General features: G+C 50.5%; 1 protein-coding gene and 1 long non-coding RNA gene across 14 annotated transcripts in view; one reads left to right on the top strand and one right to left on the bottom strand.

Moving 5' to 3' along the window:
• Positions 1 to 22677, top strand: part of Tns1 (tensin 1) — a 207111-nt gene that overhangs the window by 67812 nt on the left and 116622 nt on the right. For 3 of the 13 annotated variants that reach the window (XM_060368607.1, XM_060368609.1, XM_060368605.1), the window contains exon 1: positions 16682 to 16883. The exons of 5 other annotated variants lie outside the window; for them this stretch is intronic. The gene's annotated coding sequence lies outside the window, so the exon portion shown is untranslated. Of the gene's footprint in view, positions 1 to 16680; positions 16884 to 18404; positions 18687 to 22677 lie in introns of those variants that run through there. 5 more of the 13 variants (XM_060368602.1, XM_060368604.1, XM_060368615.1 and 2 more) reach the window with 3 other exon arrangements.
• On the bottom strand, positions 11941 to 13798 carry LOC132648090 (uncharacterized). The gene is made up of 3 exons (XR_009586468.1): positions 13558 to 13798; positions 13319 to 13403; positions 11941 to 12261 (listed from the first exon to the last, which is right to left on the bottom strand). It is a non-coding gene; the product is annotated as an uncharacterized LOC132648090 (long non-coding RNA).

Here is a 22677-nt window from a genome sequence, read left to right as displayed (position 1 = left end):
GCTCGGAGAAGTAAAGCAGCTTGTCCAGGAGCACCCAGCTAAGGAGTGGGTGGTGACAGGACTTCAGTGATGCTAACGTCACTTGCCTATGTCAAACCAGACTCAGGACCACCGTCCTGAGAGAAGATGCTATAATGGAAGGCCAGATTTGCTTAGCCTGGTGTCCCTTGGGCATTGGATGTTAGGCTTCCTTCCTAACTTCCAGTCTCCTCCCCCCCAACTTCTAACCTCCCTTCCTCTTTCTGCTGACTTTCCCCATTTGGGTAGTAGCCTTCTAGATTCTCCAAGCCTGTATGGTTCAGTCTTTCTGTCTTTCTCTCGCTCGTCTGCCTCCCACAGGTCACTTCCTTCTTGTCATCTTTCTTGTCATATCCAAAGAAGCATACTCCCCCTGGATATTTGGTTCTTGTTACACTAATTTCTGACTTTTGCCTGCAAGGTTCCTCCAACACTAGAGAGATAAGTTTAAATTTTAGCTTTGTTGCCCAGGCCCTGGGGGCCTCCCTCTACTGTGAAATAGCTACAATGGCTTTTTTTTTTTTTTTTTTTTTTTTTTTTTTTTTTTTGAGAGAGAGGTTTGGGGACTGGAGGTGATGGATTGAGAGTTGGGTCTGCTCTGGATAAATGGCAGTGGGGATTATAGTCACTTCCTTACTTTTTGTGTAACTGCCTAGCCACTGGTCTCCCCTGTATGGCTCATGACCCTGGTAAAACCATATGCTTGCATGTTCCGGGTGCAAGTGAGGGGTTAAGTAGAGGGGACCTGTCTGTGTGTAGATATGGGGAACTCAAGGGAATTTGTGGGTATCCCAGCTATAGCTAGCCAGGTGTATCTCTTTCCCCACAGAATGGTGGCTGTTGCACACTGACATCAGTGCCATGTGTTGTAAAAGGCTTTTCTATTTTCCATTTATCCTGAGGGATAGGATTAGTGGCTTACTCAATAATTACGTGTGTGTGTGTGTGTGTGTGTGTGTGTGTGAGAGAGAGAGAGAGAGAGAGAGAGAGAGAGAGAGATATTATTGTCTTGTGTTTTCAGACAGGGTCTGGACTTGAGCCTTTGATCTTTCTGCCTTTCTCCAGAGTGCTGTGATTAGAGGTGTGTGCCATCACACCCAACAATGCATTTTCTTTCTAAACACATAATATTATATATTATACTAAAATTATTGACTCATGTTTCTCTTTAATGTCCTCAGTGTACCTGAGAGTCAGCATGGGATCCAGTGAAAATCTCTCTCTCTCTCTCTTTCTATGTGTGTATGTGTGTGAGAGAGAAAGAGAGAGAAAGAGAGAAAATTCTTTTTGTTGTATTTTTTAATAATTAATTTAATTTTATTTTATTTTATGTACATTAGTGTGAAGGTGTCAGATCCTTTGGAATTGGTGATACAGACAGTTGTGAGCTGCCATGTGGGTGCTGGGAATGGAACCCTGGCCTTTTGGAAGAGAAGATGGTGCTCTTGACCCCTGAGCCATCTCTCCAGTCCTTCTTTATTTGTTGGTTTTGAAACAGGATCTCAAGTACCCTGCATCTGTGATTTTCCTATCTCCACTTCCAAAGCACTAGGATTATGACCAGTTTATACATGGTTGGAGATAGAACCCAGAGCTTCATGCATGCTAGGCAAGCACTCTACCAACTAATATGAACCCCGGACTTAAACTACTGTGTTTTGTTGTTGTTGTTTTTTTTTTAAACTGGGTGATATAGAACATATACAAATGTAGCAGAAATTTTACAATGACCTATGATCTTTCTGCTTCAACGATTGATTTTGTACTGTTTTTATTTCTTCTCGTCAGAACCCTTATTTCTTCTCGTCAGAACCCTCTCCTCCCCACATTTATTTGTTTACTTTTTTCTGGAGTGTGTTTTTAAAGCAAGCCCCAGACATGATATCATCTTTAATACTTCAGTGTGTGTTGTTAACAGATAAGGACCTTTTATTTTAACATTGCGGTAATACCATTAGCCCAGTTAACATCATTAATAATACTTTCTTGAGATCAGCTTCTACCAGGTCTGTGTTCAATTTTCACTGATTATCTTAAAAGCATCTTGTCTTGCTCAGTTGCTCTGGGTCAAGCAGAAGGACTTGGAAAGGATGCTAGTTGGAACCTAGGTCTACTGTGATGTTAACCTGAGTTATGGCCTTTAACTACTTGCCAGTCTATTGATGAGGTGTGATCACTTTCTCCCACAGGATCCTAATTTGTAGTTGTCTTCCCAGCTTTCCTCTGCCCCTTACCTCCACTGCTTCTCTGCAGACTTTCAAATGTTGAAATGGGGAACCTATGTCTGGCTTCTTCCTGTTCCCAGCCTCCCGTGCTTGCCTGGAGGAGTACGAGTGGGTATAGAGCAGCACCTTGGGGGGAGTCTGCAGGGAGGGGAAGCTCCTGCTGCTTTGGGTGCTCATCCAATGAGCATCAGTCCTCGAGATGTCCATGTAAGGATGCTGGCTTGCTTAGAGCATGACCAGTGGGCAGTGGTGGAGGGGCTGGCCCCGGGTCAGTCGGCTCTGAGAAGCACAGCCAGCTGCTTTGCAGGGAATGGGACTGGCCAAGAGGGGGATGGTGTCGGAAGCCCATGTCTGAGCTCTGCTTCCATGGTGGCATGCTCCTCTGCCTCTGCAAGTTCACTGCCATTCCTGCCCCTGCTCTTCCAGCCTGGAGGCTGCTCTCATGCTGGGGAGCCAGTCTGATCCTCCTTATCCACCATGGGTGTCCCTGGAGCTGGGAAAGTCACCCTCCACGGGATCCTCAGCCTGCCTCCTTGCTCTCATTTCCTTGCTCAGGACAAGTTACATCTTAGTACTGCTAGCCAGAATGGTCTCATCTTGGGAAACTGAGGACACGAGTGCACTCAGGTCCTCATCCCACCCCCAGGATTCTGGGTAATTTTGGCAAAGCTGGCATGCTGCTCTGGCCATACTGTCCTTATCTGAGAAGTATCAGAATATCTTCTCTAGAGCTGGCACACTCTGTTACCAGGGTGGATGCTTGATATTTGGATATCTATCTGTCTGTCTGTCTGCCTGTTTGCCCCTTCCCCGCATATGTGTGTGCTTTTAGAAGACCAGTCTGACAACAGGGAGGAAAGAGACTGGATGAGGGCCACAGATACCTGTAGATGCCCCTCCATGGAACAAGGCTCTGTTCTCTCCCCACTTTTTCTTCTCTTCCGTCTGGCTTGTCCCTTTGTCATCCTTAGATACTTGTCATTTTTCTTCTTGTTGACCTCTGTACTTCCATCATTCCATTCCCATTCTGTTTCTTGGGGCACTGTAGTTCATGGCACCCCTAAACTCTGCCTCATTCCCCAGGGCCCAGCTCTTGATATGGTCCCTTCTCTTGTTCATTTGGACGGAGGAGCCCCTATCTTCATAGCTCCCAAGTTTCCTTCAGACTCTCTGTGACCTTAGGGCTTGTGAGGTGAGATGGGGTAGGGATGAGGGTTATGTCTTTCTATGCCCTAGTTCAGGGACACCCTTTCACCTTGAGACAGCTCCAAAGCTCCCCCCAAGCAAGCCCTCAGTGACTGATATTTGATTAGCACTTACTACAAGGGGCTGTGTGGCTGAACACCAAGTTCCTGGGCCTACAAGAAACTTTTTTTTTCTACCAGAAAGAGTAGTGCCTCTCACCTGCCCAGTCCATCAAAAGTTGCCGGGAGGAAGGGAAGTTTGAGGTCATAGAGTAGGCCAGGCTGAGCAATTGGAAGTTCTAGATAAAGTCTGGGTCTCTTCCTTCACTGTCACCTGAGGCTATGGTAACAACTGTAGCATTGGCTATGGTGAGGAGGCCATGGCATAAAATGGTAACTCCACATGAGAGCGGTTCCTATAGTCTTCGTGAGCCCAGGCTCTGCCCTGGTACTGGAGGTGGTATAATACGGTGGAGGTGGCATAATACGGCGCCAGCAGACTGTGGGGGACAGAACGCCTTCCCTAGTCCTCTCCTCAGCAAGAATGCAGGCCTCTTTCCTCCTTCCCTCCATGTGTCTATCTGAGGGGAACTGATCCTGGGCAACCGTAGGGACCCTGGTGAGGAAAGAGGATTCCTGGCAGGCCCCTGCCAAGGCGTCTGTGTCCCGGCGCCGGCTTCTGTGCTGCCCCAGGACAGCGCTGCGGGTGGGTGGAATCCACAGGGGTGAGACATGGAGGCCGGAACGTGCCGGGGATGCTTGGGGCTGCTTATCTCGGCCAGGAATGCACTGCGGTATTATTAGCCAGCAGCCTTCTCGCCTAGGAATAACCCCCTGGGGGCATGTTGGACACCTGTCCAACTCTGCCTGCCCAGACAGCCCGTGGGTGCTTGTGCCTGGCCAGCCACCGTGCATAAAACTCTCAGGCATGTTTGTGTGCCAGTGAGTGTGTGTGCAGGGGTGGAGCGTGAGGCTGGGTCTGCCTGTGTGTATGATTCCTGTGTATGTGTCTGTGCGCACATGTGCCTATGGGGGCATGTCTGCCGTTGTGGCTCTTTTTTGGGGAGGGGCCTTTATGCATGACTATGCATGTATATGTAGCATGTTTTACCACACCTCGGTGTGCAAGTATGTGTGTATTTGAATTTCAATGTGTGGGCTGTATGTATTGTGATGGAATTTATGCTTACATGCATGCCACAATGAGTGTGTGTGTGTGCGTGGTGTGTGTGTATGTGTATGAGAGAGAGAGAGATGGTGTGTGGCTGTGACCAAGTGTCCTCTACTTGAGGGCTTCATGGGGCCTAGGGATGAGAGGCTGGTTAATAGTCCAAGATCATCCTCAGCCAGATAAATGAGTTCAAAGCTACATGAGACTACATCATTAACAAAGAAATAAAGGACACACACGTAAAACAAAAGAGCCCTGCTCTATGGCCTGACTCTGTCACTTACCAGCTTGTGACATTGGTGAGTGAATTCACCTGCCCATGCTCACTTTCCTCATCTGTATTATGGTGATAGACACAGTTCCTACTTGCTAGACTGACTGGGAAAATTCTAGAAAATGTAGTGTGTGGAATACATTCAGAACTTCAGAATGATGCCACAGTACCACACCACAGTACCATCACCACTATCTGTCACCCACATCAGCACCTCCATCTCCATCACCATCTCCATCTCCATTACCTCTCTCTCTAACACTAACTCCATCTCCATTACCACCTTCATCACAATCTCTGTCTAAATTATTACCTCTAAATTACCACCTCCATCTCCGTCACCACCTCCATCTCCACCACTGCCTCCATTTCCATCCCCATTATCACCACCACCACCACCTCTGTCACCATTCCATCATCTCCATCACCATTGGCTTCTACTTTCTGGCTTTCACTTTCTGGCTGGGATTCCTGGGCAGGGTAAGGGACTCTCTGCTGATAGCTAATCGTGACTGTGGGGTGTAAGGGGACCAGAGAAGAGCTACAGGAATTTGGCTCTACTCCTGGATTTTGTGCATCATGCTTCTCCACCCTGGTCAGGTTACATGGTAGCTGCACCTTGCTAGCCTGGGGAAGGAAGGAGAGCTTGGCAGGCTTTCTCCCAGGCTACAACAAGCCTAGAATCTTCTTAGGTAGCACACTGCTTCCCACAAAGCTTTGGTCTGGCTCTAACTGTCCTCCTAGCTCTGAATCCACTGTGGGTCATAACTCAGAGAACAGAGCTAGTGCCCAGGAGAAAAACCAAGGAGGAGGCTGCAATATCCCTGCTCTCCCCAGGCCAGGCCACAAGAACTTGGTCATCTAGCTCTTCACACCTGGCGGGGCTGCCAACCTCCGCCTTCTGCTCTCAACTCTGACCAGACAGTTCTGGAATTCCTCGGAAGCACTGGGCCCCCCTCAGAGTCCAGCTCCTCTGTCCTGGCTCAGTCCTGCCAGAACTTCCCACGTTCTGTCTCCAGGGAGCAGGCCAGGGTGTCGCCAGCACAGTGGAGGCGGAGCAGGCACTTTGGCGCCTGGGCACAGTGGGTCAGGGTTGGGGAGGGCAGAAGCAGGTGAGGTCTGCAACAGCTCTGGAGGTCAGCCTCTCCCCGGAAACACAATTTTCACAATCACTACTAACTACCGAGAAGAAGGGAGAAAAACAAAACAAAACACCCCCTCCAAACCAAACCAACAAAAACAACCACTGACTTTTTTTTTTTTTTTTTTTTTTTTCTGAAATGTTCAGTTAATGGCTGGTTGGCTGTACATTATTAAACAGGCAGCTGGAGATGTACCAGGGGAGACTGCTCCAGCCAAGACTCACAGCCTGAACACAATGTTCCAAGAAGCAATCACCCACAGGGTCCCTGAGGAGAAGCACCCAGAGGAGGGGCTCCAGATGTGCCCCCTTGCCTTTCCTGCCTAGCTGCATGCTGGTTCTCTTGCAGAAAGCTGGAATGTGCTGGTCCTGGGGCCCTAACATCCTTTATCTTCCCTGGGTCTACTAGCCCTATTGTTTCTCCTTGTTGTGAGGCTCCTGTTTCTACTACAGGTGGGGCCAACACCTCGTCTTTAGACTGGTAGAGTATGGAGGCCCTAATCTGTCCCACATTAAGGCTCCAGAGAGATCTTTCCTGGAGTCCACTAGGACTAATTCATCTTCCTTGGGCCTCAATTTCAACTTCTGATATGGGTAGGGCTGGCCTGAATTCTGATTGAGTAGCCTTGGGGTTTGCTTGCTGAACATCTTCTAGGGTTTGGGGACCCTATTGCCCTGTCTTTGGTCTTATTGGTGACATGAAGAGCCATTTTCCAAGCAGTCACTCCAAGCTGTATTGCACTTGTGGGGAGGAGGTACTTTTTCTTTATTGCAATCACTCTCTGGCCTTCTTTAAGCTGACTAGGGTAAAAGTCAAGTGTTTGAAAGTGATGTCAAGTTATCCTTGTGGAAGAACAAGCTGACAGTCTGGAGTTTGGGCATTGTCACAATGCCACTGTGTGTGTGTGTGTGTGTGTGTGTGTGTGCGTGCAAGCACATGAGCATGCCTGTGTATGGTGGTAGTTAGTATGGAAACTGCATCACGATGCTATCTCTGACACCTTAAGAGATTATATAGTGCCAAACTGAGAGTTTGGTCTTGAGGTCAAATCCTACCTCCACTGTCTGGTTGGCATGTCCTGGTTACTGACTTTGGGCAAGTGGCTTCTGCTCTAAGTGAGTCCCTCAGCTGTGCGAGGTGAGCTCAGGGCAGTGTCCACATCAAGTGAGGGGAGTCAGACTAAGGCATGATCTGGTTCATACCAGTTTCTGTCTGTGGTGAGTAGATATTAATGCATAGGTCTAAGGGGCTTCTAAGATCTTAGGGATCCTTTTGCCAAAGGCTTCTTTTCCCTTTCTACCATTTGTGCAGTGCATGTGCCTTGGCTTCTGTGTGTCTGTCTCTCCAGGGTCTCCTGCCATGAGGACAGTGGGTCTTTCTGGCTTTGCTTGGTGGCCTGAACTTCTACAAGCAACTCTCAGGGCCTGTAATGAAGGGGTGGATGGATAAATGAATAAATAAGAGTCAACTGGAGAGGGGTCAAACCAGAGGGACAGTTGAGTATTGGACTGTGAGAAGATTCAGAAATTAAGAAAGCTAAGCAGGGATGCCCAGCCTGTGGAGCAACTCTCCTTGGAGACAGTGTGCATGCGTGTGTTTAGGTGTGGTTTCTTGTGAAGATTTGCAGGGATTTTGTGCTCTAGAGGCCCTTGTTCATCCATCCATCCATCCATCCATCCATCCATCCATCCATCCATCATCCTCACAGGTTCTGAGAGTTGCTTGTAGAACTCTCTGAGCAAAAACCAGAGAAAGCTACTGTCCTCAAGGCACACTGGTCCCTAAAGTTTCTGCCAATTTAATAGGGTCTCATTAGGTAGCCTAGCTTGGCTTCAGATTCATAATCCTCCTGTTCTAGCCTCCCAAGTCTTGGATATCTGGTTGCTGTCATGCCCAGGACCCATAGGGCTGTTGAGGGCCTTAGAATGAATGAATAGCCATGAAGTCAGACATCTGAAAAGCACATTAGAACATTCCTTGAACAGGGTCAAAGTGATAGACAGACAGACACACAGAAGACAGACAGACAGATAGGTAGATAGATGATATATCGATACATGATAGATAAATACATATATAGATGATGGGTATATGATAGATGATAGACACATAAATAGAGCCATAAATAGGCAGACAGACAGATAGGGAGAAGTCATGTTTCCAGGGTGAGGGTAGTTATCGTGTCTGTGAGAGGGGAGGACCCAGACCCTGCACTCAATGCTTAGAGCAGTTGAATAACCTGCCTGGAGTCACATAGGCCCTAAATAGGTAGGTAGGCTTTCGAGGCACTCCATGCAATATCCAAGCCTGAGCTCTGCCCTCCAGTGCCAGGCCAGGGCTAGATTTCCCTGAATCTCCCATGTCAGGAGGGTTGGCATCGTAGTTCAAGGAGGAAAGTGACTATTACTTTGTGTAGGGTAAACCCAAACAAATTCCTCAGGAGAGAAATCTCCAATCTTATCCAGCCCTAAAAATGAGATCTTATTAACACCTGCAGCAGCTTTGGATATCCAGCTTAGAGTAAGGTCTTGAGTAGGACCCTGGAGGGCTGAGGGTCATTTTGAGTCAGGAAGGTGGGATGAGGAGAATGGAATTAATGCATGAGAATGAGAAGGGTGAAGGCAATGCACTAGAGAAGAACTAGGAGGGGCAGAGGAAGGAGAGGAGACGAGGAGGGAGAGTCACCAAGCGCTTGGGCTGGGGCCAGTGGGTAACTTCAGACTTGGATGAAGGTCCAGCTGGAGCCAATCCCCATGTGGCTACTGAGGAGGGACCAGTGGAAGCCCTGAAGGTGAGAGGTCAGTTGGCTAATGCAATGGCTTTCTTGGGACAGCATGTGCCAGCCAAGTGCTCAGCTACCATCTGGACCACCTCCCCTCCCTTCTGCCCAACAGCCATTCTGGTTAAAGGTCAGTGTGTGGTGTGGCCAGAAAGCACTGCCCACAGGCCTGGCCATGTTACAGGACTGTCCCCTTCATAGTAGCTGCTCCTGGGTTTTCCTGCCTCTTGGGCAGTCACTAGGGACTGGAACTGGGTCCAGGTTAGGGGTTCACAGATATTGGGCAGAGACAGGAGGTGGTTAGAGATGGAGACCTCCCTGCCTCCCGTTCCCAAGGCCATCTTCATATATCTGATTATGTGCCTTCATCTTTTCTTTGTCACCTGAAATAAAAGAGCAGTCCTTGTGTTCTTATCCACCCGATATTTAGTAGTCCTCTGGCTATGCTCTGGTGCTGTGCACAAAGGAGAACTTGACATTTCTTCAGGTGGCTGATGAACAGAGAGTCATATGGAACCTTCACCTTTTTGGATCTAAACTCTGTGGTTCTATGAATGCGCTCAAAAGTACTGGCATCTTTGAGGGCAGTCACACCCTACTGTTAGCAAAATTGAACTTCTTTTTGCCCTAAATTGTTGAACTTTCCTGGAACGAATTATTATCAGTGTTTGTTATTAGTTTTGCGCCATTGTTGAGGGCAGTAACCCAAGAGGAAAGTTCTCTTTTTAGTTCCGGCCCAGGTATAAAGTCAGTTTAGTTTTTTAAATTCAATTTGGTGTCTTAGTTTTTTCCCTTTTGCCCTACCCCTTGTGTGTCCCTCCCACATCTCAGCCTCATTACTGATAAGTATGTTGAACAAGCCAGGGCAGAGGACAGAGCCCTTTGGCAAGTCAGGAAGTTGACAGTGATCTATTAATCAGCACCCCTTTGCTGGGTAGGAATCCACTAGGTTTTCCATCTCCAAGAATGTCACCATGATCCTGCCAACACCTTCCTGGGGCTGGGAACTTCCACCCATCTAGCCTGGGTTCCTTAGACTATGGGCCTAGGGGTGGTGTGGTTGTGGGAGGGAGGGGTCTTAGGCTCCATGGAAGGGTCCAGATTCAGGCAAGAGACTTTTCTAGAAAGGGAGGGGCCCCTAGAGAAGGGAGGGGATGCCTGCGAGGAATTCTGCCTTAGAGATAGGGAGGCCCCCGGGAACCTCCCAGCCTTAAAGCTGAGTTTCTCAGAGAAGAAAAATGGGGATGGGATTGAGGGGTTATGTGCTGTGACTTTTGTCAAGGACTAATATCTGCTTAGAGATGTGCTTCCAAGAGCATCCAGCGGGCCTTGGAGACCATCAGAGAGACTGGGTGAGGAGGCTGTAGCTAGGAGGCACAAAATCTTTATTTACCCTGGGCCCTGAAGCTGCTGAATCCAGGTGCTCTTCCTGGCTGGAAACTGTGTGTATTGGGGAAGAACAGTGGGCAGGCATCTTCCCAGTGGGTCTCCTGCCCATGCTGTCTGTCACATGAGTCTAGGAAAGCATCTGCCCCCCCCCCCCCCCCGCAAGTGTAATTCTGTGATTCCTATAGGTGATGCAAATTATATTTAAATAAGATGCAAATACAGCTGAGTGCTGGCTCTAAGGAACAAATAAGTGAAAGTTCAGCAACAGGAAGGGAAGAAGAAAGGGACTCTTGGGGACAGTGGTGTAGATGTGGCTTTAGGGGTTACCTCTGACGGGCCCCTGGCAAGAGTTCTCTCAGGGGTGACGCTGACAAAAGCCTCCTGGAGGATAGTCCAGACTTATTCTTAGCCACAGAGGGAAGGGCCCAGCTCAAATGCACAGACAGTGACTGGTGTGGCGGCTGATCCTGGAGTCTGGCTTGCGGCCAGCTGAGCGGTTCACAAGTCAGAGCCCAGAGCAGTCCCTTTCCCCGTGTCCCTTGAAGGAAGGGAGCTATACCTAAGTGTGTCCTCTGTTTGGGACCTGCGTGTCAGTCTCTGCCCTCTCAGAGTCAGAGATGGAGGGGAGAGTGGGGCTCAGGGGTTAGAATGGGTAATTTCCCCATCACGGGAAGATTTTGGAGGTGCTCTCTCCTATGAGAGACTGAGGATGTGTGTGCGTGGGTCACAGAGCAGGCACCCTCCAGAGTTCCCAGTTGTGCTCTCTGGTGACAGAGCTGTGTTCAGCTGCTGGCTAGTCCTACAGAAGGGCTCTGAGCTCAGGTCTAAGACCAGACAGGATCCTAGCCACTTCCCAGAGTTCCCTGTGGCATCCATAGAAATTCACAGTGTGTATGTGACATTGGGGAGAAAGCTCCATGTAGACAGCTGCTAGATGCTGATTAAAGCGCAGCGAAAGGACATATGAAGACAGCTCTGGGGTGGCCGACCATTGTGGATCTGGGGCTGTGAAGCCAGGGCACTGCATTCAGCAATTAGGTCTTGACCCAGCTGTATCCTATCTCTGTCCTTATACTTTCTTTGTTTCTTGTGTCCTTTATCCCCTGTTCTGTTGTCCCCTCTTCTTCCAGTGGAAATGCCTGTTTTAGCACCTGGTCTGACACAGGCCATTCATTTCTCCCTGCCCTTCTCAATGGCTTTTCTGTTGCTCCACCCACAGTTCTGTCCCTTTTTTTTTTTTCTCCCCTCCAGCTTTCTGTGACCCCCTCTTTGTATCCCTCTCTCTGCTCCCAGCTTCCATGCCCATATCTTTCTATGGCCTGTCTTTAGCGAACAAGCAACCTATGGGCCCTGTTAGGTGCCAGGCACTGCCAGCTCCTTTCTGGGGTCTGGTCTTCTTACCTCCATTGTCACCCCATCTCCCACCCTCACACTAAGCCTCTTGCTCTCCCTTCCCCCTACTCCACAGGGCTCCGACACTGGTTATTATTCAGTTTTATGAGAAACCTCCAGGCCTGCCCCTGAATGGACCGACCACAACTGGAACCAGATGTGCAATCCGGGCTTGGGGATGTGAGAAAGGGAGGAGAGAAAGGGCACGGCTGGCTTGAGGGGGGCTGGGAAACCCTGGGAACCTTGGTCTGGGCCTGGAGGAGGGGAGGCCGGGAAGACCTAGGCAGTTCGGAGAAGCAATGGGGAGGAAAAAAAAAACAAAAACAAAAACAAAAAGGAGCAGTAGACTTTTTTCAGAAAGTGCCTTTACTATGGGATGGTAATCAGGAAGAAAGCCAGCTTTTCCTCACAAGTCCTTCAGCTCCGGTGCAATGGTTTCTAGGAACTCTGAGTTTGAGGTTCTGCCCAGGTATGGAAGCAGGTAGGCTGGGAAAGAGGAGTTGCTATTGGGCAGAGGTAGAGAAACCTCCACAGAATGCAGAGACTAGCTGGAGGAGGACGGGCATTTCGGAGGGGCCTGTAGGCTGCTGTAGATCTGGGGAAAGGCAGGAGATGTCTGGGGCCTCTGTGTATCAATGCGATGCTTCCCTTATCTTCACAGACTCTGGTTTTTCTGCAGTTGTGCAGCTGCAGAGAGAAACATTTGCCGAGTGATCTTGTCGGGGTGCTGTGCAACTTAGATGTTTTCAAGTGCCCTCTTTATTATTAGCCGACCATCCATCAGGCCATCTCCATCATTCATTCACTCATTCATTCATTCATTTCACATTCACTGTGACCGCATTGTGCTTGAGCTGGGTGTTGGATAAAGCAGAGAAAGTAAAGGGAAAATAGAAATTGGCCTTTCTTCACTCAACCTGAGAGGTACAGGGAAAAACCAGGAGGGTACAGAGGAAGCATGCGTAATAATATAGTTTGAGAAGGGTAGGGTCCTTTTTGGAGGATGGGAGTGTTTTTCTAAGTGATAGTACAAATTTGTTTGAGTCTCCTAAGTATCCTTTCTTTTCTTTTTTTAGTTTTGTTTTTGTTTCTGTTTTTTTTTTTTTTTTTCGAGACAGAGTTTCTATGCGTAGCCTCGGCTGTCCTGCACTTGCTTTATAGACCAGGCTGGCCTGAAGCTCATAGAGAACCACCTGCCTCTGCCTCCCCAGTACTTGGGTTAAAGGTGTGTGCTACCACCACCTAGCTTCCCCTAAGTACCTTGCTTGCCCTCTAGTCACAGGGAGTGCAGGTGTGGGGAGGCACAAGAGCAGTTGCGCACAGTGACCCTAGAGCTCCTATCTGTGCTGGAGTCCCTGCCAACTACCTACCTCGCCCTCCAGCCCCACGGCTGCCTCTTAGGTTGCCATCTCACCACCGATGAAGCTGTTCCCTGAATGCCTTTGGTGTGTCACCTTCTTTCTTTGAGCTGCCTCCCACCTCACTGCTGTCAACCTGCGCACCCTTTTCCTGATAAAAGTCTGAAAGTAATTCCTACAGTCAGATAGGGACAGAGGACAGGTAGAACCAGCAGGACCAGGAGAAGGCGATTGAAGAGCCACCATGAAGGTCAGGGCTTAATCAACTCTCTGTTCTCAAGAGGGTCCTGTTCAGAATTCAGAATGGCAAGACACCTAAGCGAGTGACCATAGAAGCTGCAGTGAAGGGGCAGGCATGTAGCTCAGTTGACTGAGTGCTCACCTACCGTGTGTGTGAAGTGAAGGATTGCTTGGGTTAGGTCACCGGCACTGCGAAACCACACAGGGTGGTGTATACCTGGAATTCCAGCACTCAAGAGGTGGAGAGAGAAGGATCAGGAATTGACGGCCATCGCTGGCTACATAGCAAGTCTGAAGCCAGCTTGCCCTTATGAGACCTTGTCTTCAAAAGCAAACAACAGCCCACAAAAGAAACCGCACTGGAGATCACAAAAAGGGTACTTACCCAAGAGCTGCTAAAGTTCGGCATTGCTGCCCAGCTTCCAGCCAGAAGGAAGGGGTCATGTCATGGAGTTCCCATCTGAGCTGTGTTGCTGATGGAGGAGAAAGGTGGTAAGCCAAGTGGTGTTTGAATGCTGGTAGGGAGAAGAGGCAACAGCTGGATGAGAAGGGTATGGAAGTAAAAGATGGAAAGAGAAGGCCTGGAACTGTTTCCCAGAGCTCCTGGAATTGTCTGAGGGAGAGCTGGGACCACACTTGGCCCTGGGACTTGGCGAGAGACTGTGGTGTGGGTATAAAGGAGAAGGGAGTTTCTGGGACCTGAAAATATGAATGGGTTTCTATGTGTATGATACTTACCCATGAACAGAGGAGACGACAGCTGGAATTAAGATGGGATCTTCTAACTCCTTAACTGGACAGTGCTACCCAAGCTCCAGAAGGGCCCTAAGTCTGGGTGATGGTAGGAGAATAGGAAATAGGCAGGCTGAGTGATCCAGGGACACCTCTGACCCAGAGTGAAGGCAGTGAGTGGGAGACTTGGTATGGGGCTGGTGAGGAGATCAGTCTCCATACAGTTCATTGTTTTCTTGGCCTGTCATCCAGCATATACACACTGACAAACTGAGGGTACCATCAGGATGTGAGTTCTGACGTGCTGGGTTGGGGATATGGGAACTTGAACTCTATTTCTCTTTGGGCAGTTGTGGGGAGGGTTTCTTCTCTGGAGGAAAGAGGAGAGAGGGACTAGAGGAAAGGTGATATTGCCTCTCTTTGCCCTTCCAATATAAGTTCTTGAGGAGGCATCCCTTCTCATCTATTCCCAAGATGTTTTATTGTTACTGAAGTACAGGATGGTCCTTGGGGCTCTGACTTCAGGTGCTCTGGAGTCTTGTCCCTCCCGTGGGTGCCCCCTGCCATTCTACTCCAGGTGTGAACTGAAGCAGGGCAGGAGGGGCCGGGTTGGGTGGGATTTGGCTGAATGAATAAAAGTATCATAATGTCCTTTGGATGTAAACTTATGCACATCAGAGGAAACCAAGGCTCTGGAATGTGAGTGCTTAGCTCAGATGGGAAAGGCCGGAACTTTTCACACACACCTTGGAGGGGCTTGGGACCAGGGTTAGCAAGTGCAGGCTCAAGTTCCTTCCTGACATTGCCTGTCCTGCCTGACCTCTGACAGGTCATGTTACCCAAATACTTCAGGCTCTTGTCCTCAGCTGTGATAACGGGATGAATGAAAGTAGAGCGCTCTTCAAGTGTCTAGCACGGAGTGGGTGTGTGACAAATGACCGTGTCCCTCTGTCCTAGTTTAATTTCCTTTATTGTGAAAAAATACCCCAAGAAAACTCAACCTATGGGAGAAAGAGGAATCCATCGCTGGAGGTTGCAGGGGAAATCAAGGTGGGAACTTCAAACAGCTGGTCACATTACATCCATACTCCCAAGCAGAGAGGAACAAATAAATGTATGGATCCTTGCTTGTCTGCTTGCTTGTGCTTGGCACTGTTGATTTCTCCATTCTTATATATTTCAGGCACTCCAGCCTAGGGAACAGCGTCCCATAATAAGCTGGATCTTCCCACATCAGTGAGCTTAATTAGGACAATCCCCCACAGATATGCTTACAGGCCTACCCAATGTAGACAATCCCTCCCTGAGAATCTCTTCCAGGGGATTCCAGGGATATCCCTAGCACTTGGGGCAGGTGGTGGGGGCGGAGGTGAGGGTAGGGGCAGGGGTAGAGACCTGTGAGTTATGGCCAGCCTAGTTTGTACAGCAAGTTTTATCCAGGGGGGCACAGTGGGATTCTGTCTCAAAAAAAAAAAAAAAAAAAGTTAACCATAACATTTTCAGGAGACTCCTGCCTGCATCTGTCATTTCTATGGTGATCCAAACTTGCCAAACGCTTTTTCCTTTCATTATTTTTAGTATAAACACATTTCACAGATACAGAAAGTTGTACTGATTGTATGGTGGGCCCTCTAGATTCAGAAAATGTTTTGGTGTATAATTAGCCCTCCAAACTGGTGGGTTCTTCTCTGTGGAGTCAATAGCCGCTGACTGAAAATATCTGGAAAGAAACTTTTGACTGGCAACAAGTATGGACTTCATACTGTTGCCGTTCCGCCATAGACAGCCCAGCATAACTACTACTTACAGAGAGCATTTATACAGTCGTAGGTTTTACAAGTGTTCCAGAGGGAAGTCAAAGTAGATACGAGTGGGAGCAGCTAGGGATGAGCCCCATCCCCAGATGGAAGAGAGTTTGCCTAGCCCGTAGGAGGTCCTGGGTTCAATAAAACCCATTATGGTGGACCCTGCTTGTAACTCCAGCACCTGAAAGCTGGAGGCAGAAAGACTTGAAGATCAAGGTCATAGGCAGCTGCTCCAGCCCAGCCTGGGCTATCTGAGATCTTATCTGTAAATCAACCATACAAGATCCTGTGCATAAATTCTGAGCAAACGCTCTGCCCTTTCACTTAAGGGATCTGATTAGCCACAGTCTTGGTGTTCATGGGAGGTGTGCAAACAGAACCCAGGGTAAAGGCCCGACTGTAGGACATGTCCATCTTTCTTTTTTTGGATGCATTTTAAAGAGAGTGGAAACATGCCTTTTGTGAACTGGAATTCTGCTCCACTGACTTTTGAATATTGAATCACATATGTCCTAACTCACTCCAGGGGAGGGGAAAAAAAAAAGCAGGGATTATCATGTCACATTTGACAGCCAAGGAAAAAGCAGGTTCAGAAGGGAGATGGCTGGTAGCTGGTACCCAAGCGTTTTGGAATTGCAGCTTGTTCTTCTGTATCATCATCATCACCACCACGACCACTACCACCACCAGAACCACCACTCATCAACCCTTTGGCAGTGACCTCACAAGCTGTATCTTTCCTATAGACTTCTTGGCATCTTGATTCTTATCTGTTCTTTCCCACCCCTGCCCTCCAAGCCCTCTGGCCTGTTCCCCGGGAAGCTGCTGGAGAGCTGGCCCGCCCAGGTGCACCATGGTGCAGGGCCTGGTGGAACAGTTGGTGCAGCAGAGCGTAGCAGGGGTTAAAGGAGGCGGCGGTGGGGGGCCAGCGCTGACTCCGGGAAGGAGGCGGTGCCCCAGGCCGCCCGCCTGGGAGGCAGCCGGCAGCGCCCTGAGCGCGCTCACTCGCTCCCAGCAGCGGCTTTGGGACCCGGCTCTACTACCTCTGCCCTGTCGGCCAGCTCACTCACCGCCACCTTCCTGGGAGCTACCAGCGTCCTGCCAGCCCTGCTGCCGGGGCCCTGCCACTTCCCATCGCCCTGGCCTGCCACCCAGTGGCTTCTTGTTTGGAAAGGTGAGCGGGTGCGGTCTGTGAGTGTGTGAATGCGCAAGGGTGCAAGGGATACAGCCCAGCAGTCTGTGGGCACTGATGTTTGGACCATGCTCTGGCTTCAGAGCCAGAACTTGGGGAAGGTGAGGTCAGTCCCTCCCCTGCCACACTTGGAGGCTAAGCTAGCCCCTCTAGGACCAACTTGTCAGCCCAGCTCCTGTCAGATGTTCCTGAGGTCTGCCAGGGATGTTTGGGGCGCGGCTGTCACTGCAAGTGCTGAGCCAGCTTCAGGAAGAGTTTTGAGTGTTGCTAAGTTGCTGGTGTTAGCGAGGCTTTATACTACAGGGAGTGGGGAGGGACCACCAGAGGCAAGGAGATAGAGGAGAGGGTCTCTGCTTACTCCATGTCCATTGCAGGGTCTAGTAGGCGGAAGACTGTGAGAAGGGATGGATCTTTTCTCTGCCAGAGACTGGTACTTCTTTGGGATACCTTCCTCTCTTTGGGGGCTCTTTCTTTTTCACCAAGATCTGTGCGGGCACTTCAGGGGAGGGCCTGGCTGCAGGCGGTTAAAGTTAAAAGCTCTAACATCACTCCACCCCCCCCCATGTCCCCTTGCCATGGGTACAGGCTGGCATATGTGCCCCTCCCCCAGTCAGTAGGCTCATTCCTTCCTCACCCCTCTGGTCAGAAATGTCTAATCCAGGTGGTTAATGAACACATGCTCCCCCTGCACTGGTCTCCTGTCTGTTACCCCTTGCCAAGCTTGGAGAAGCCACCCAGAGCTAACCTCAGGACCAGGGCCAGTATTGCCTGCCCAGATGTTTTTAGGCTGGCCTCTGCCCTATTATAGGAAACTGAAAGGGGATGTTGGGAGGGGGGCCAGGCAGAGAAGCCTGCTGTATTCTCAGCAGGGGTGTGGGATGGGGTTAGGGGACAGGATGGGTACTGGTTGGGGAAGTTTCTAGGCTCATGAGGCCAGGAAGGCAGTTGTGGTTGGGAATAGGAGGGACAGCTGCAAAGTAGGGTTACCATCTTTGGGGATGGGGGCTTCTCTCTTGGAAGACCTTCCGTGTGGCCTAGCAGAGGTGGGGTAGGAGGTGGGAGGGAGGGCCCTTTCCCCTTCCTGAAGCTGCCTGGAGGTGGGGTGGGGACCATTGTGGCTCAGACTTGGCCTCCAGTACCTCCTGCCCTTGCCAGCTGGCAGCAGCTCTTGTCTCCCAGACCCCAGCTCTCCCCCAAGACTCAAAGCCTATTACAGCCCCTAAACCTAGCTCCAACCCCTCTCGCCCAAAGCAGGGTTGGGGAGCCCTCCACCGTACCAACACTGGGCTCTCAATAAGGTCTATGGAGAAGGAGTTGAGAGGAGGAGGGGAGGTAGGGTATGAGTTGGGGTGAAGAGCTTTGATGTGAAATTGAGGATTTTTGGGTAATGTAGGAAATAGCTTACAAACCTTTCAGACTCCCGTAGTCCTGGTCTTGAACTTCTGGCCCTCTTTTTCTGGCCTTCAGAACATACTGTGTAACTTACCTCCCTTAGAGCCCTAAAGCAGAGCCCTGTGTGGGTGAGATGAAGTGCCTGGGAGACTGGGGAGGAGTCTGCTGCTGTTCCGGGAGCACCCAGCACTGACACATTGCATTCAGTGAGCAAGGGAGGATTAGGGATGATGGAGGTTTGTCTTAGAAGAATGAGGGTTTAACCAGGAGCTTCCAGAAGTTCTTGCTGGTCAGCAAGAGGGTGGCCTTTGGTATAAGGTAATGAGTGGCCTGTCCCAAGGGGGCAGTTCGGACAAGCTGGACACTGTGGAAGGATTCCTGCGCTGAGATGTGGTGAGAAAGATGACCTTTAAGGTCTCTGGGGATGCTAAGGTCCTGGGAGTCTTAGAGTTGGGGAATTCTCTGGCTCTGGAATAGGGGCTTGGAATGGGGGGTCAGAGCTGTGGCTTCAGGCTTGGTGTGTGGGTGGGGACTCACAGGGTCACCCTCCCTGCCTGCACTGGGGTGTAGAGAGCCCTTGCATCTACTTCTCCCTGGCACCCATAGCTGACTGACTACCAGGTCTGCCGCAGCTGCTTCCTGCCCTGCTGTTGTGAAGTGCTTCCTCTTGGCCACTCTGCTTGGCCCTGTGATTAACTCCTCGAAGGCTGAATAGACCCAGTGGTCACAGGACACAGGGGTAAGGGGAGAGGATTGCATGTGTCACAGGTCTTTATTGTCTGAGGACAAGGAGTGGTCTCCATGATAGGTGTTCTGAGACCCTGCCCTGAGTAGCCTAGCATAGCCTTCTCAGCTGTTGGAGGTGGTGGGCTGAGATGACAGAATCTGAGATTTGAGATCAAGGGCAGGCCTCAGTTTCCCTCTTTGCAAATACTGCAGTGTTGTCAGGCTTCACTAAATAGCTTGTATAACAGCTAGTGTGTGGGGGTAGAGGTGGGGGTGGGGAACAAGCCAAGGGCATTTGTTGTTCTCAAGAGCCTCTTTGGAGGGGTAGGAGAGGAGCAGGTGACCTCCCTGTGGCCTCCTCAAACCTGTTTTCCCTGGAGGGAGAGGCAATGGGGGTTGACACTTTCCCAAACTCAGCGCTGGGGGCGGGGCTTCCTACAGGGCAGCAGGTGTCCCGATGGCCTCCCTTAGGGTTGAGGACCCTCTCTGGGCTCCATCCTTTGTAGCTCAGCCTGCCCAACCCAGCTTGCCCGTCCCCACAGCCAATTCTATGGATGCCTGTGGACCCTTTGCTCCTGTTCATGGATCAAGAGTCTGAGGTCCAATCAGGACAGCACCTCTCACCCTTCTGGCCTCCTCGGAAGAGGAAGTTTTTCTCATTGTTTAGCTTGCATCCCTTGTTTACAGCCAGGAGATAGGGGAGGCTTCTTAACTGAAACATTTTTTTTTTCCTTCTGGATAAAAGGAACCCAGTGATGAGGGAGAGCAGGGGAGGAATGTCAGTGCTGAGTCTGGGCATACACTGAGCTGCTGGTTCATTGCTGCCTCTCGCTTCAGTTTCCTTGACCAAAGAAAGGGAAACTGAGGTTTTGGGATGGAGGATAGGAATTTTCGAGAAGACAGGTGGAGCCACCTCCTCCCCCCCAAAAAAAAACAAACTCAACAAAACAAATCAGAAGGGAGAATGACTGTGGGGGGGGGAGAAGGTTGTTTTTAGACACTGGGGAGGGACAGGCCTCCACTTTGTCCCCAGCTTTATTCCCTGAGGCCTCTGGCTCCCTGGCTCCCTGGCTGGCTGGCTTTTAGCTTTCCAGAGCTATTAGGCATGTAGAGGTGTGGGCATAAGCCAGCTGGGAAAGGAATGGTGGGGGTGGCTGGGATGCCAGCACCATAGCCGGGGCTGCCTCCATGGACAGCTTGTGTTGGCAGCTGGAGTCCCTAGGGTAGCTGGTTCTCTGCTTAGGTTGGTGCTCTTGGACATCTCCCTCCTTGTCCTCACCTTGGCTTCCCTGGGGTAGTTGGAACTGTGATGAGAAGGGACTGGGTTAGTCCCTGGCCCTTCCTCCTGCAGGGCTCGATAGGCTGTGTGTTCCCTGCCTTTTTAGGGCTTTGAGCTTGCAGCTCAGGCCCAAGCATGAGGTAGGTCAGGGACTAGTACAGAAGGGTGGATCTAGGGATCCGACCAGATGAGGGCCACAGGAGGGCCTCTGCCGCTGGAAGCTTCCTCCAGGGACCTTCCTAGCCTTCTCTTGGAGTGAATGTGGGGCTCATTTGCTGCAAGCATTCCTCACTATCACCTGTCTTGTCTGTCATCTGGCTGCACTGGTACTCAATGGCTGTTCACTGTGATGCCAGCTGAGGCTGGAGGACTGAGGCCTGCTGAAGAGCTCTAAGCCTACAAGCAATGCAGCCTTTCCTCCAAAGTAAAGAGCAAGGCAGAGGGAGGGCATGAGGCTAGAGCCAGCTGGCTGGGGACCTTTCTATGGTGACCATTCCTACCTATAGCTATGTGGTCTCAGCAAATAAGTCTCAGTTTCCTCTCTAAAACGAGACAGTACTGTCTTCCTCATGGCATGGACGTAGAGGTTGAACTAATTCATTGACTTAAAGAACTTTGAAGTGTGGGATGCAGATCAGCTGGTAGCATCCTTGCCTAGCACGCACAAAAGTGGGTTCATTCCCTGGCACTGCATGAATTGGGCACGGTGGTGGACGCCTGTAATAGCAACAGTGGGGAGGCAGAGGCTGAGGATCAGGGGCTTTGTAAGTTCAAGGTTAGCTTGGGATACACAAAACCCTGACTCAAAAGCAAACATCCCAAATCAAAAAAAGCCAAAGTGCTCCGTTGGTCAACACTGTTGGGTATTTTTATTAGTGGGCATCATTCATTCCAGAGCCTGCCTCTTGGTTGGCTCTCTTCCCTCTCATCACAGTTGTTCCTTTCCTGTGCTGGAGAGACTATAGGTCTGGATTCCATGGGTTTACTTTAAAGGCTGCTAGTATCAGAACAGTGTCTTCCTTTCCCTGACTTTGCCTCTGTCTGTAGTTAGGAGGCAGGCCTGGAGTTGAGGGGACCTCAGGCTTGTCTCCCCAGAGAGCTGGGTCAGATGTATGTTTATGGAGAACTCTGAGAAAATTGCCATCCCAGTAAACAAGTCTCTCTGGGATCTCTTCCCACCCTTTAGACAGCCGCTGCCTGCATTAGGACCTCCCAGGCCTCGCAAGGGTCTGGTCTGCCTCTCCCTCCAAACAGGCTATCCTTGACTTTAGCCATAGGGGTATGTTTTCGAGTGGGACTCCCAGGTAACCACTGCAAACTGGCTTAGACCCTCCAGGGCTCCTTGAAGTCTACCAGGCATTCCTCTTGCTACGATCTAATTCAATCCCTTGTTGGTAAGGGGTGGGGACAACCACCCCAGCCCTTCCTGTGTGTACACAGGAGCTTAGAGCTTTGAAGATTGGTCAGCAAGTCTCCTGGCCACACTCCACTCCCTCTTGGGCCTCTACCCTTTTTGGGGCTCATGGCTTTCTAGTGTCTCTGACATTCCCTCCACCAAGGATTATCCTCTTGGCCTGCTCTTTTACCCAGAGATCCCCACCCAGGAGGTTGAGGTTGCTCTGGGTCAGGGGTGAGCACTGTTTCCGGACCCCTGGCCCGCCCAGTTGCAGCTGCAAAAAGCATTAAGGGTTCTTTTGAAGGAAGAATGGTCTCAGTCTGATCATGATGACCACTGGGAGGGCTCTCTCTGGCTTCCCTCCTCAGCCTGGCTTGCCTCTTCAGCCCAGCTCCCCTCATGTGGATCCTCAAGAGATGAGAAGTTGCCCTCACCTTAAACATATCCTCCAGAAAGCCCAGGCAATCTGCTGGCCCACAGCAACTCCTTAAGGAGTGAGCTGGGGTTCAGTGATGGGCTTGGTGCTAGCAAGGGGCTGGGCTATGGCTGAGGCATAGAGGTTTTCTACCCTGGGGTCACCCAGACCCAAGGCAGTGCAGGGGTGGTGCTTTTCAGGTTTCAGGCTGTCCTGGCTCTCCCCTATGTCCAAGTCCCTTCCCTCTCTGGGCCTTAGTGTCCTCAGTTAGCAGTCAAAGGGTTGGAGAGGTATGGTCCTGGAGACTGCTAAAGTGGGGGTTGGGGTTCTCCTTGGGTCCCTGTCTGTGAAACTTCACCTTGGGTTGACCTTGCTTTCCTCCCGCCCCGCCCCCACCTCTGGCAGTGGCTGGCAGGAAGTCCTGCCTGATTAGGGCCCTAATCACCGGCTGAGACTCCCAGAATCGCAGAGCTGGTGAAGCAGAGAGGGGCTGGCGTAAGGAGGGGGAGTATGAGACCAGGGTCCTGGCTGTCTGCCTGCCATCTGGGTCTGGAGGAGATGGGCTGCT

This window comes from Meriones unguiculatus, chromosome 15, assembly GCF_030254825.1.
Source record: "Meriones unguiculatus strain TT.TT164.6M chromosome 15, Bangor_MerUng_6.1, whole genome shotgun sequence".
Classification (NCBI taxonomy): Eukaryota; Metazoa; Chordata; class Mammalia; order Rodentia; family Muridae; genus Meriones; species Meriones unguiculatus.
This window is presented reverse-complemented; position numbering and strand designations above follow the sequence as displayed.